The following is a 15,378-nucleotide window of genomic DNA, read 5'->3' as shown; positions in this document are numbered from 1 at the left end:
TTCTGGAGAAGTTATAATATTTGCAACGTCTTAGTGGTAGGATAAGAGCATAAATGCCCACCAAGAGGGATTAGAAAAATATAAACGCACTGCACAAACCAAAGCACTAAATAGCAGGAAAAAAAAAAAAAAAAAATGTAGCCACCTCCAGCTAAATGTTACACCAGAGTCACGGCATACCTGCAGCAAATGACATCAGAGGCTCTCATCTATTTTATTTAAAATCTATTGATACATAGCAAAAAACAAAAAGGTCTCCAGAATGATTGGAAACGTGAAGCAATTGGCAGCTCTATTTCTATCCAGTGATGTGATTCCAGCCAAAACCGTGACTGCAGAGCATGGCATCTGGTTTTGAGTACAGCTTTTAAAAGCAAATTGGTTTGTCAGAGCCAGTTAATGAACGTACTGCTTTCCTCACAAAGAGAGAATAACTAATGGGAAAATAAGCGTTCTAAATCCTGTGTGATCAAAGCAATGCAAAAGGTGCTGCTTCTGCTGAAACACACAGAGCTCTGCTGGGTAATACAGCCCTGAAAGTCAGCAGCAGCTGTGCGCCTACAGATTCCAGCCCAGGTAGGTCTTCTTCCACTGCCTGTTCCCATGGCTTCACTCAGGGATCAACGCTTTTGTCTGAACACACCCTGATTGAGTCTTCAAGGAAGAATGAAAGTCATGCAAATCAATACGTAATTTGAGATGTTTATAGAATAGTATCCGATGACAGTAAGTACAAGAATAGCCCAGACTACAAAATCTTTCGAGGTATAACTCGAAAACTTGTATTTTTAATCAGAGTTAATTAAAGCTAATTTGTAATAACAAACAGTTCCAAATTCTAGAATATATAAATATTAGCCTTGTAGCAAATAATAATATGACTTGTAATGATAATAGCAATAGGGATAATCTCCAAACAGGAAAACTGTATGCAGTATTACATTGTCCTACAAAATCAGGACAAGTTTGTTTATGTAATAATCTCTCATTTTAGTATTGATTAAGTCACATCTGTAACAGCATTTATAAAAATATAAGCAAAATACCGGATGGATAACTTGTTTCTGAAAAATACCTACTGCATTTCCTCTAAATCAACTATTTTAAATAAATTATATTTTCCCTTTAATGCTGATGTGTAAATAGCAGACTTTTATTATGGAAAAGTACAAGGGGACCCAAAGTGTAATACAATTATACATATAAATGCACATTTTAAACTGGGCTGTATTTCCTTTTTTTCTAAGAACTTTCGTCTTTGATTGTCTAAGCTGATTTAAGTAACCCTCTATTGATGTTTAAAATGAGATGCTGCTAAACTTCGTGTGGTGTATTAAGAGAAGTGAAAATCAGAATTATTATATGCCATTTCTTATTTTTCCAACGGGCAAAAACTCCACATTTTTACAACATTCTCCCTGAGAATCTGGAGAAATTGGTACTCTCACGTACTGCTGTGCAAAATGCAAAAGGTGATATCCCCTATGAAAGGAAATTTGGTAACATATTAATAAATTATATAGCCATTATGATCTGACACAGCAGATAAGTTCTAGAAATGTATTCCAAAATATACACCGTTGAAATTAAAAGTGGCGTATACTCAAAACTTCATTCTGGCATTATTTCTGACGGCAGAGTATAAATAAAAGAATGAATAAATAAATAACCTTGGCCATGAGTGGTGGCTCACACCTGTAATCCCAGCACTTTGGGAGGCTGAGGCTGGCAGATCAAGAGGTCAAGAGATCGAGACCATCCTGGCTAATATGATGAAACCCTGTCTCTACTAAAAATACAAAAATTTAGCCGAGCATGGTAGCACATGCCTCTAGTCCTAGCTACTTGGGAGGCTGAGGTGGAAGAATCACTTGAACCTTGGAGGCAGATATTGCAGTGAGCTGAGACTGCACCACTGTACTTCAGCTTGGGCAACAGAGCGATACTCCCTCTTATAAATAAACATACACACACACACACACACACACACACACACACACACACACAAATAAATAACCTGTATCTATTCTCAGTATTCACCTGTGAAACCACTAAATGACAGGACATGTACAATATCTACAACAGTGTCCCATGATGCTGTAAAAAGGAGACTGAAATATCTCTGTATACTGTATCATGACATTTGAGGTTTGTTAAATGAAAATGACAAGGTAGAGAAAGTGCAAACAGGATGTACCTAGGATGAAGCTTCACGTATACAGAGGACCGAGAGTAGCCACACCTGTATCTATATATATGGTTACATTTAAAATTGTAAGAATAAATTTTAAAAATACAAGCAAATAAATATTGCACATGGGAAAGGGGAAGTTGTGTGTGCTGGAAACAGGGAGAAAAGCTAGATTTCTTTTAATGGAACATGCTTGTAGCTTTTATCTAGAATGTGTGTATATGGCTTTGTACAATTATAAAATATGAATAGGTTAAAATGAAATGCAAAAGCACCTTTAAACATTTGTAGTCAAATAGAACAAGCAAACCTCCTTATTTACTGAGTTGTGGATTGTGTATGCAGGAAGGAACCTTGTCAAGTGAATCCTGACCATAGTCATCAGATTTACTGACTTACTGGGGCACCCCCATGAAAACACTGAAGACATTTTCAGCTGTTTTCTAAGTAGTGTTAGTAATGGTGGCATTGGCATTCTGAAACTTTTACTCATTTTAAGATAAAACAAATAATTACATGAACACTGTTAAGACCTAAGTTTCTCAATTCTTAGTATAAACTTCAACAAGAAAGAGAGAGAGAAATTATAAAAGTAAAGAAGTCAAGCTCAGTAATCCTAAATTTGAATTGGAAACGGGAGTGTGAACTCATGATGTATTTCCTTTAAACAAAAGAAAAATGTTTTTATACCTTCATTGAAAAATCCTGGAAACATGAACCAACTTGTGTATTTGGAGTTTTGGTGAATTATCCTTTTGCCATTTTAATTTGTGATTAATTCGGAGGGTTCGTTGCTAGAATGCCTGTCAAGTGTCTTACCCAGGGTTGGTTCTACTTCTTTTTATTTTATTTTATAAATGCAGATCTACAAAGTACTAATGCAAGCTTCACTTTTCAGTGAATAAGTAAAAATATATAACAAGTAAATTCATTAAAATATTTAAAAATTGTTAAAAATAAAATGTAGTTATTGAATATATTATTGATATTTCAAGCAGTTCTTTACATACTTTATATAGATCATACTGTATAATTCCCAAAGTTGTCATATAGGGAAGATTATATTTTTAGTATTGTATCTGCTATCCTAGTCCTGTAAGAAAGAAAACACATAAGTAAGTTGTACGTGGATGGAGTTGGAGGTCATAATCCTAAGCGAATTAACACAAGGGCAGAACACCAAATACCACATGTTCTCACTTATGAGTGAGAACTAAACACTCAGCACACATGGCCATAAAATGGGAAAAAGAGACATGACGACTACTAGAATGCACAGAGAGAGGAGGGTACGGGTTGAAAAACTACCTATGGTTACTATGCTTACCACCTGGATCCAATATATCCGTATAACAGTCCTACACCTGTACCCCACTGTATCTGAAATAAAAGCCAAAATTTAAAACAACAACAGAAATATAAAGAAGTTGTAAGTAGTCTGGCAAGAGAGTAAAAGTCAATGAGTGAAAATGAGTTTCAAGTGATAAACTATCCATGCGAAGTCAGACGTTTACAGCAAAACTAGAATTGCTTCAAAGTAAGCCGGGGAGTAGGGAAGAAAGGAAAAGCCATATGTGTCTGGCTGGCCTTCTTGAGCAACCTTGGGGCATCCTTGGGCATCCCTGAGCATCCCTGGGAATCCCTGAGCATCCGTGGGCGTATTAGCGGCCAGGCTCATGCAGAAGGTATTTCTTTCTGAGACATCAGGTGTACTGCATTAAATCGTGCTCCCTAGGGGATCTGTGCTCTTTTCTGATATCATCTCAAAAGTTCTGACAACCACCATTAAGATGGCTTAAAATTGTGTACACATATACACAACCATTTATTATTGAGAAGATTATGTCTTTTTATATGCCTCAAATTTAAATATCTATAAAATAGAAGACTGTTCATCCACAAATTTTATGCCTATAGACTGATGAATCTGCCCTCTTGTAGTGTATTTAACACTTATATATAAATATATTACATATATTATATATAAATATGTGTATATAATATATATTAACTATTAAATTATATATATATGACATACATATACATACACACTCTCTCAAGAGGGTAGATTTGTCACTTTATAGGCATAAAATTTTATATAAATATAAAACATAGAATCACAGAAAAATTACAGTGTACTTTTATTAAAACACCTCATAATGATACTATTGCTGATTCCATCATATTTTTTAGTTATTTTCTCTGTGAGTCATTTGTAAACATTTAGATGATTTTTTAAAAGCCTGCAGTTTGGCCGGGCACGGTGGCTCACGCCTGTAATCCCAGCACTTTGGGAGGCCGAGGCGGCTGGATCACGAGGTCAAGAGATCGAGACCATCCTGGTCAACATGGTGAAACCCCGTCTCTACTCAAAATACAAAAAATTAGCTGGGCACGGTGGCGCGTGCCTGTAGTCCCAGCTACTCAGGAGGCTGAGGCAGGAGAATTGCCTGAACTCAGGAGGCGGAGGTTGTGGTGAGCCGAGATCACGCCATTGCACTCCAGCCTGGGTAACAAGAGCGAAACTCCGTCTCAAAAAAAAAAAGCCTGCAGTTTGCTGTGACATTGTTTTAGGGTCGGCCGTATATTAATCATTCATGGATTTTTCTTCTTTAAGTTCCTCTTCTCAGATTTGTTAATCATTTTGGCAAACTGGGGGGGGGGAAATGCCAAAATACTGTTTTCCCAAAAGCTCTGTAGCTATGTTCTTCAAGAGTGGGTTGATAAACTCCAAAAGCATATTAGGAGGATTGAGGCCTCTGCCTACCAGGGCTCATGTAGATTAACAGCAAAAGTCCCCTTTTTTGTCTCCCCTGTTCATATGCATCACAAAGCTTTGTGATCAAATACAGAAGCCTTTCCAAATGTATTAACTCTGAACTTCTCATAATCCTTGGTTTTGTGTAATGACGACTTGACTTTGTCAATATGATACTTGGGAGCAAGCAGCCATCTCTACCAAAGACTGGCTTCTTGAGGGAAGCCAGAACTAAGCTCTTTAAATATTTAAAATGTAGCACTGCAATGATACATGCTACAACATGGGTGTATCTTGGAAACACTAGCTGGGTGACAGAAGTCCATCACAAAATGGCGTATGTTGGATGGTTCCATTTGTGTGATATATCCAGAACCAGAAAATCTTTGACAAAGAAGGTAGGTAAGTGGCTAGCGGTTGTCTGGGGATGGGGAAACAGGAAATGCAGAATGACTCTGAATGGGGTGCAGGATTTCTTTTTAAAGTGATAAAGGTTTCCGAATAGAAATTGTGATGATGGGCGTAAAACTCTGCACGTATACTAAACAGTACCAAATTGTGAATTGTGTGGCGTGGGAATTGTTATGTCACAGCTGCTATTACGAAAATGTTTAAAGAAGTGCGGAGTCTAACAAACCAGGTAACCACACAGAGCTAACGCGCGGCCGCGGTGCACCATGAGGGCCCAAGGAATGCAGAGAGCTCGTATCTTACACTAATATAGGACTTTACATCTGCCAAAACACGTTTAACATTTGGTTCTGCCTTCCTTCCAGCCTTCTGGGATGTGTAGGGCAGGTGAGGTTGTGCTTATTGTAGGGTGAGAAAAACAAAGCCCCATAGATCTTGTCATTATCAACTGACTCACCGAAAGTAATTGATAGAGTTGAGATTAAAACCCAAATCATCTGACTTCAAGACTTTTTACAGTACTCAAGATGCAAGTTATAGACTCTGATTCTTGCAGCTTATGATTAAATGACCTGAATACATTCCACAGCACATCTGGCTTAGTTATTTTTGTTGTTTTAATTAATGGATTGTCATATGGCCTGTAAGGAGATCATCTATCAATGTGGCTAAAAATGGCAAAAGAACTGCACACCACTGATTATGTGACAAAGAATACATTTGGGCACAGATCCTATGAAGAATTTCCTACTCACACAGTTACGTTACATATCTTTACTCTACTTGTGATGATTCCGGCAGGTCAATCAGTTTTATAGTTAACAAAAAGTAATAGAGTATCATATCATCAAAATAATCTAATAGAGAGGGGCAGAGAGGATGGGGTTCATCTGATTGGCCTCACACTTTGGAGTCAGAGGATAGGGCTCAGATTCTAGGTCTCTTTTGTGTACCTGCATTATTTAACTAGATTCAGCTGTAGTTCTGGTATGATAGGATGAATGAGGCGGACTTTATTGCTTTGTGAAAAGGAGATAAGGATAAGAAATGCCATTCTGCCTAGAGTAGAATGACTTCAATCCTCTGGGTTTATACCCAGTAATAGGATTTTGGGGTCAATGGCAATGACTTGTAAGCAACCCAAATGCTCATCAATGATAAACTGGATAAAGAAAATGTGGCACATATACACCATGGAATACTATGCAGCCATAAAATAGGATGAGTTCATGCCCTTTGCAGGGACGTGGATGAAGCTGGAAACCATCATCCTCAGTAAACTGACACAAGAACAGAAAACCAAACACCGCATGCTCTCACTCATAAATGGGAGCAGAACAATGAGAACACATGGACACAAGGAGGGCAACATCCCACAGCAGGGCCTGTCGGGGGGCAGGGGAAAAGCAGAGGGAGAGCATAAGGACAAATACCTCATGCATGTGGGGCTTAAAACCTAAATGACGGGTTGATAGATGCAGCAAACCACCACAGCACATGTATACCTATGTAACAAATGTGCACGTTCGGCAATCCCAGAACTTAAGGTAAAATTTAAAAAGAAAGCACTACTTCCATGATAAACTGTCAGCAATGTTTACCCTTTAAATCTGGGCAAGGAAGACACAAAAGGGAGCATGTCACGTGATCACAAACAACGATGGCAGCAGCGTGGGCAGCAACCTTATGGTAACCTGTGTGTGAATTTTGATTTAAATAAAAAATCTTTACCTAAGTATTTTCTCAGGTGGCGGTTCTCAAACTGTTGCTGTCATGGCCACTTTGTAGTCTGAGACATTTGTAAGGACCCTCTAGTAGGATTGCCACATACTCCATGAAACATACTTGCACTATAAACTCCTTCACCGTTAATGTGGATTTTCACATCCTGTTCTGCGGTGGTTTTCTGCCTTTGTTAAATCCGGCAACACTGCCCACAAGGACATTTGCTTATGTCAGTTATGTCTACTTATATTTACCCTGTCAAAAATGAAGACAGGGGCATTTTTAGAAATTTATTTATAATTAAATCATCTTTATAAATTCATTACATTTTAATATGAATCACATATTTATGAGAAATAACATATTTTTAAGGAAAATAATTTTTTTCAGAAGTAAACAGTTTAGCCAGAGTAGTGGTATTGATTTACATTTGAGCAAAAATATTAATGGCTGGTTTAACAGCAGACAGCTGGATTCTTCTAATGTTTTTGGCATACAATCTGTTGTAATATTATACACTGTGTAGCTTCTGGAAAGTCACATTGTGTACTCAGAGCAGAGTAAGAAAGGGGCAAGTAGCATCTCAACATCGTCATCATGACAGTTTTGACCTCCCAGCTTCTGAGAGTACCTCAGGGACTCCCCCTAAGAGTTCCTGGAACATACTTAGAGAATTTGGTGGCTTCTGACTTGCTCATAATAGAGTTCTTAATCTTCTGATCAACTTTTCAGATCATCTTTTGTTTTTCCAAATACCTTCTCACATATAACATCACAAAGGAAATGATTTTACAAACCTTATCTCTTGTTAATAAATCTCACAAACACCTAACAGAAATACAGTATCTTCCCTGGGGTATTTTAAATGACTCCGTGAACTCAAGTTAATCCCATCTCAAGCAGTGGAAAGCTTATGACATTTTTAATGCTACCCCTTTTCTTAGGATGCTTCTTAGAAGACAGGTTTTCTTGCTCGCTCTCTCCCTCTCCCTCTCTCTCTCTCTCTCTCTCTCTCTGTGTGTGTGTGTGTGTGTGTGTGAGCATATGTATGTGAGCTCTTATCTGAAAATTCAACAACGTTCTCATTTTACTTTTAAAAATGTTTTGACCTACAAGAAGCTGTACATAATTAGTATATACCTTAGAGAGTTTGTGGAGTGTACGCCGTGAGACCATTGCCACAATCTATGTCATAAACCTAACCATCACCTCTACAATTTCCTTTTGCTTTCTTCTCGTTATTATTTTGTAATAAGAATATTGAACATAAGATCTACCCTTTTAGCCAATGTTTGGATACACACACAGTATTGTGAACTCTAGGTGCTGTGCTGAGTCTTACAAGATTCTTATTTTATGGAGTGTTTTCATATCTGTGGTAGATTTGGTAAAAGTCCCCATGTGTTTTTCACATTCCACTTACCTTCTGGCATGATTGAGACTCTTGGAATGGCTCTCTGTGACTTCCTGGATCCCACCTTCTTTATTCTTACAAAATAACTTATGTTGTTGCTGCTCATGGACATATCTTCAGAGAGGTCAGTGTTCATTGGACTTATGGGGCTACTCATGAGTAGACACTCTTATCACTGAAGATGGGATATAAAGTTGGAAATGGCAGCCGTGAACCAAGGAATGTGGGTCAAAAACAAGGACGCTGAGAAGTAAAAATCATTCTTAAACGGGTGAAAGTCAGAATCAGAATACAAAATGCAAAACCTTCTGAAGCACATGCTACTGAAAGTGGTGGGAAGGTCTCTAGGCTCTTATGCCTGTTTTCCAGTAAGGCACTTACATGATCCCACACCCAGGGCTCCGAGTGACAGCCAAGACTGCAGAGACACTGAATACGACCCAGAGAGCCCTGGGCCAGTCACCACACCCTAGGAAGCAGGTGTGCACTGTAGGTTGCCTTAGCTTCCCCAGTTAAGTCTGATTTCATAGAACTAAGAAGTCAGGCCATCTAAAAAGACACAGGCTGAAATGTTAATCTTTGTAGCTTCTGCATTAGACTTTCCAGGATTCATTAGCAAAACAAGTAGCTATGATTGTGGTGTGTCTAAAGCCAATTATCCAATGCACTTTATCATCGGCATACCTATTAATGGGACAATATGTACGGTGTAAGGTTCTATTCTCTGCGATGCACTTTCAGAATTCAAATTTTATGTGTAGCTCTGGAATCTGTGACTGCAATGTGGGGCTCTACCAACTTCTGAAGCACAAGATGCATCTTTATACGAAAGAAAACTTATCTCTGCAAACACCCGCTGGTACAGATAACCTGCATTCTGGAAAAGTGATGTTCACTCTGTATATCTTGACAGTGACAACTCAGCAACTGTGCAAGCAGGACCTGCCGGAAGGAGAGTCAAAGGCAACTGCACGGCCTAAAATCAGTTCAGAAAAAAGGACTAATCTGACAGTATCAAAACAAGCTTTAGTTTCTGATGAGATTTTATTGTTTTGGGTAAAAGGGCAGAGGAAGACTTATAGAATGATATACCGGCTAAGCAGCTCATTTCTGATCGTACAAATGCTAAGAAAAAGACACCTAAGGCCAATATTTGATGTAATTGCCACAACTGAACAGGACAAAACAACTAATTACATTTCTTGAAAAATACCTTCAGTAAAAGCAAATTAGACTCCTCTGAGCCTCTGGAAAAAAATATGTCTAGGATTCAGACACACAAAGAAAGGCAAAGAAAAATATGAAATATTATGTAGCTCAATAGCTCCATAAAGACTTTGAAAGCAGGAGGAAGTGGATAGATGGTACCTACAGTTGGGCTAGAAGCCGTTCTCTGAAAACCTTGATGAAGTCATTTTGACTCTTCACCATCATCTCCTGGAATCATGTCTAATTATCCTATGTATTCTTGGGGAAAAATCACTGGTCAGTTAAATGTATTTGAATTTTCTTTCAAGATACTCCAGTGTTAGAGTATCTTGAAAGAAAATTCAGGTTGTGGAGAGTCAGAGTCCCCAGTAACAGAACTGGTCCATCAAATATGAAAGCAAACGTAAAGATGGTTATCATAGCCCTACCCTTTCTGGGTTTCTAACACTTCTAGGACATTTTACAAAAATTATGCCATTTTTGTTAATCACCAAGAGTGATGTCAATTTGGTGAAACAGACATGATTACTGTCTACCAATGTGTCTGCCAGTTGCCTTCCCAACAGAACACGACACACTTCTATGATTTGGCTGGTTTCCACTCTCTTTTTCATGAATATGTATTCTTTACACAATACTGACCTGATGTAAAAAATCATGTAGCAATTGTTTTATGATTTTTTTAGTACTAGGCATTTGGCCTTGGGCATACCTAAGTAGGATGTAATTTTTGTTGAAGGAGGAGACCACGATCTTCATGATGAGAGTTAACTTAATATTATAGTATTTTTCAAAAGTCTTTCTGACGTTAAATAATATGTTTCTTGTTATATATAGCTTGGTGGTTGCAAAGGTTGTTTGTTTGATGATGTGAATCTCTTGTCTACTATTATAATTGAACATAGCATGTGAAAGAATACCGTGAACTACAAAGTTTCTGCTAAAAAATCACAAATGTTGGTTCTCTCCTAACACAGCGCTTCCTCCCATTTTATGTGCTTATTTTCAGTTTCTCTCATTTTCCAATTAAGTCTCTATTTTAAAAATGTGTCCCAAGGAAAATGAATAGCTTAGAGCAAAGGTAATTCATTACCTACCCCACTTCTTGTTGAGCTGAAACAGAGCTCCCAATGGTTTTCTGGAAGTGACAGGCAAAGGCAGTGTTCAGGACCCGGTCCTATCATGGATATTCCACCCCTGGTCTCTGGTGGGTAACGAGTCCTGCACTGGACTGGAGGGATCATGGTGGAACTGTGGTCACATGTCAAGAGGGCTTTCTGGGAAACCTGGTGCTTCTGGATAGTGACTGACATGTTTCTGTGTGGAATGTTGGTGATTGATTGTTAAAAAAGCATTGCCCATGTGATGATGAGGGGACACCTGGCCATCCCTGGCTTGGGAGACTTCCATTATTTATTAGCTTGGTGCAAATTTAATTGTGGTTATGGCATTTAAAAGTATTGGCAAAAACACAATTACATTTGCACCAAATTCATACTTCATTTGTAAACCAGATAATTACAATTTCTCATGTTTTGGAATCATTTCTTCAGGGCTACAAAGAAGAGTATACACTCTTTTACTGAGGCAATGGGGTGAAATCGCTCTTAGGACACATGAATGTGGTGTCTGCATAATTTGTAAGATGTTACCACTTGAAGTAAGCATTCCCATTCTTGGGATTGACAGTTGGTGCTGCAGCTGTGAGTGGAAGGGGACTGTTTAGATTGGAGGTTTCTCACTCACTGTCCCCTGAGAAATCCCCATGCCAGGAGTCTTGGCCGCATGGCTGCCTACAGAGGATATGACATAGTATTGTCTTTCCTTTTCTCTCTCTTCAAATGTATGATGCTTTTCTCCAAAGGACCATTACTAGCACTCCTCCTTCTTCTCTTTTCCTCCTTCCCCTCCCCTTCCTTTTTCCCCTCCTCTTCCTCCTTTCCTTCATCCTCCCCTTCCTTCTTCCCTTCCTCCTCCTCCTCATCCTTCCCTTCCTCTTTCCCCTCCTCTTCCTCCTTTCCTTCCTCCTCCCCTTCCTTCTTCCCTTCCTCCTCCTCCTCATCCTTCCCTTCCTCCTCCTCATCCTTCTTCTGCTTCTACTTCTTCTTCTTTCCCTTCCTTCCCCTTCTTCTCTCCCATCTTCTTCTCCTCCTCCTCCTCCCCACCTCCTCCTTCTCTTCCCCATCTTCCTTTTCCTCCTCCCCTCCTGCTCCTCTTTTTTTCCTCCTCCTCCTTCTCCTCTTCCACCTCCTCCTCCTCCTCTCATTATTAACTGGGGGTAGTGGCATGAAGGGAAGGTGGGAGCCTGGTCATCTTTTCCCAAAAAATTATGTTGCATTAGATTGAAAATTTAATACTTTTATCTGGGCCATCTTTTGAAAAGGTTGATGTATTTCACTTGAAGTTTAATTGACATCATTGACAGAAGATATTTAATGTCTTGATTCAAAATATAAACTGCAATTACTTTTGCACCAACCTAGTAACAAAAATACCTGGAGAGTTGTTCTGTGATATCATCTGCCCTAATTTTCTGATGATGTGGCTTTGAATGTGGCAACACTGTTAAAGTTTTACTTTTGTTGGAATACTTAGAAATCGCTGTAGAATTAAAATAATAAATTCCAATTTTTATTTATATAAATTGTTTAAAATAACATAAAAATGCACAATTTTGACTCACCATAATTTACTGGATAGTTTCCAAATACAGTATCAGTAGAATCATGTACAATAACTTAGTTTGGAAGAATTTTAGGATCCAATATCAGATTTGATTTTAAAAACTATAGACCTATTTGTTTGTTGTCTAACGAGATAAACACATGTATTTCCCCAGCAAGAGCCATGATAGCTAATAGATACTTCACTGTGTGGCACTGAAAAACCCAAATCAAACCAAGAAGGAAGACCACGCATGCTGAAAAATGGCCATTAAAGTGTAGCGTTCAGACCCTGCTGTCCTGTTTTCCCATCACAACTCCCAACGGGCTTCACCAGCCTGGACTCACTCAGCTGTCTGTTTTAGCCACAACATAACCTACTCTCTGTGCAGAATCATCTCTGGAATACTAGTGTATATTTTCTGCCCTGAGACCAGGGGTGAAATATCCGTGATAGGACTGGGTCCTGAACACTGCCTGTCGGTTCCAGAAAACTGCGGGGAGCTCTGTTTCAGTTCAGGAAAGAGTAGGGTAGGTGATGAATTATCTTTGCTCTAGGCTATTCATTTTCCTTGGGACACATTTTTTTAAACAGAGACTTATTTGGAACATGAGAGAAACCAAAAATTGGAATTTGTTCTTTTAATTCTACTGTGACTTCTAAGTATTCCAAAAAAGTAAAACTTCAATAGTGTTGCCACATTCAAAGCCATGTTATCAGAAAATTAGGGCAGATGGCATCACAGAACAACTTTCCAGGTATTTTTGTTACTAGGTTGGTGCAAATGTAATTGACATTTATATATTGAATCAAGACATTCAATATCTTCTGTTAATGTTAGCTTCTTGCTTTTAAGAGTAGATAGAATAGTACCTTTCCCTAGCAGGTTGTCAACACGTATTTGTTCACTAAATGGGTATTTTATTTTTTGTTTCAATGTCGTCTTCATTCTTTAATGTATACATTTCAATGCTTAATATATAGATACATTTTAATTTCCCCCTAGCTTGACCCACAGCTTTCTTTGTATGTAGAACTATGATGCATAAGTCCAAATTTCTTTTTTAATTCAATGCTTGAGGAGTTGTTTCCTGGGAACATTCCAGAGTCTATTTGTTCATTCATTCTAAAAAACATAGAGAGGGTTTACCACACCAGAAACTACATTAATTGCTGGAGATCTAAAACCCAACACAGGGACCCATTTGAGGAGAAGGTAGGAACTGCTAGCTAGGGAAACATCTGGACTTCAATGGGCACTGAGAGGCAAAGCTCATTAGAAATGGCATCGTTGCTGGATTTCTAAAGAAAAAGGAGAGTAGAGCTGGAGGTGAGGATGGCACAGTTGTGAAACAGAATGGTTGGCATGGTTTAATGGTAATGTGGTATTTGTATGCATTACTCCGCATACAATTATTTTATGTACATTATTTGTTTCTTACAAGAGCTCCATGAGTTGAAAAGGAGGTGTTATCAGACCCTTTCACAAGCAGATCGTTAAGAGACCTGGACCAGAGTTGCCTTCAGGACTGGAACCCGGGTTTTCTGACTTTCGTTATTTCTTCTACCACATTAATCTTCTGTTTTTGGAGGCAGCCAAATTTGCATATTCTTTCTGCACGAGTGTGAGCGAGACAGAGAGAAGGAAAACTAGCAACAGCCAGCCCGCACTCCTCTTATCATGACAGATGTGTTTCAATATTTATTTTATTAAGAGTTTTACACCTTCTGAACCAGGGTACTTAATACAAAAGTAGGAAAATTCACCCGGAATAAAAAAGATAACAACAACTACAATGAAACCTCACTCTGATGACGCGGCAGCCCAGGCTGAGTCTCTTATGTGTACCTTTTCAGAACTACAAGAGGTACCGTAAAACCAGGTGTGCGTGGCATTTGAGGATAGATCTGTGTTTGCCTTTATAACCCTTGTGCCCACAGAAGATTGAATGTGAATGTGGCAAATATTCAGGACCTGTTTTGCATTAATAAATAGTGGGATCATTACCATTAGCAGAAGTTAGCACCAAAGGATGTATAATGAGAATTCATTTGGCCCACTCCTACGCACCAGGAGCTTGCAGTTTCTACATCTGTGAGTTTTTTTTAAAACATTTTTTTATTGCATTTTATGTTTTGGGGTACATGTGCAGAACAGGCAAGACAGTTGCATAGGTACACACATGGCAGTGTGTTTTGCTGCCTTCCTCCCCTTCACCCACATTTGGCATTTCTCCCCAGGCTATCCCTCCCCAGCTCCCCCCCACCCGCTGTCCCTCCCCTCTTCCCTCCAATAGACCCCAGTGTGTAGTACTCCCTTCCCTGTGTCCATGTGTTCTCATTGTTCATCACCCGCTTATGAGTGAGAATATGTGGTATTTCATTTTCTGTTCTTGTGTCAGTTTGCTGAGAATGATGTTCTCCAGATTCATCTGTGAGTTTTCAAGATCTGCCGAGCTTACGGAAACCTGCTCATTTTGTCATTAACACGAGACCTACTGCTTAGTACTTGCGGGACTTTGGACAAGTCCTTAACTTTTCCATTTCCAGCTTCTTCCCTAGTAAAGGTGGATAACACCAATGTCCTTCTTTGTAGGATCCTTAGGGTTATGGCGGCAAGTTCCTGGACAACACATAGGCAGGGCCTGGTTCACTGAAAAGGATCCATTCGTGTTTACTGCTCTTACTCTTCTTATTCCTGTAGTCCTTGCCACACCATTGCTACCAGAACTCCTTCACAGAGGCTGGAGTCCAACTCCCAGGGATGTAGAGATAAGGTAGGGAGGGGGCCTGATTAGGGAACATGAGTTGATAACAGATCACACAGCAAGAGGGGCTGCAGACAGAGAAAAAAATCTGAACCTGTTGTCAGAAAGGGTCTGCTTCCACCTGCTAAATTCTGTCTCTTATCAAAAGAGGGGTTTTGAAAATTATTGCTTCAGAATTATCAGTTATATGAGCTTTGAAGATACATTAGAGGACCTTAATTAACCCATTTTGGGTCTT

The 15,378-nt window shown here is 39.0% G+C and overlaps 1 protein-coding gene across 3 annotated transcripts in view; it reads left to right on the top strand.

The window, feature by feature from the left end:
- The window catches only part of CSMD1 (CUB and Sushi multiple domains 1), a 2,142,320-nt gene that overhangs the window by 473,644 nt on the left and 1,653,298 nt on the right, over nt 1-15,378 (top strand). The gene's annotated exons all lie outside the window — the stretch shown is intronic.

The sequence above is a fragment of the Callithrix jacchus genome, chromosome 13, assembly GCF_049354715.1.
Source record: "Callithrix jacchus isolate 240 chromosome 13, calJac240_pri, whole genome shotgun sequence".
Lineage (NCBI taxonomy): Eukaryota > Metazoa > Chordata > Mammalia > Primates > Cebidae > Callithrix > Callithrix jacchus.
The sequence above is the reverse complement of the archived record's forward strand: the minus strand, read 5'-3'. Positions and strand labels throughout refer to the sequence as shown.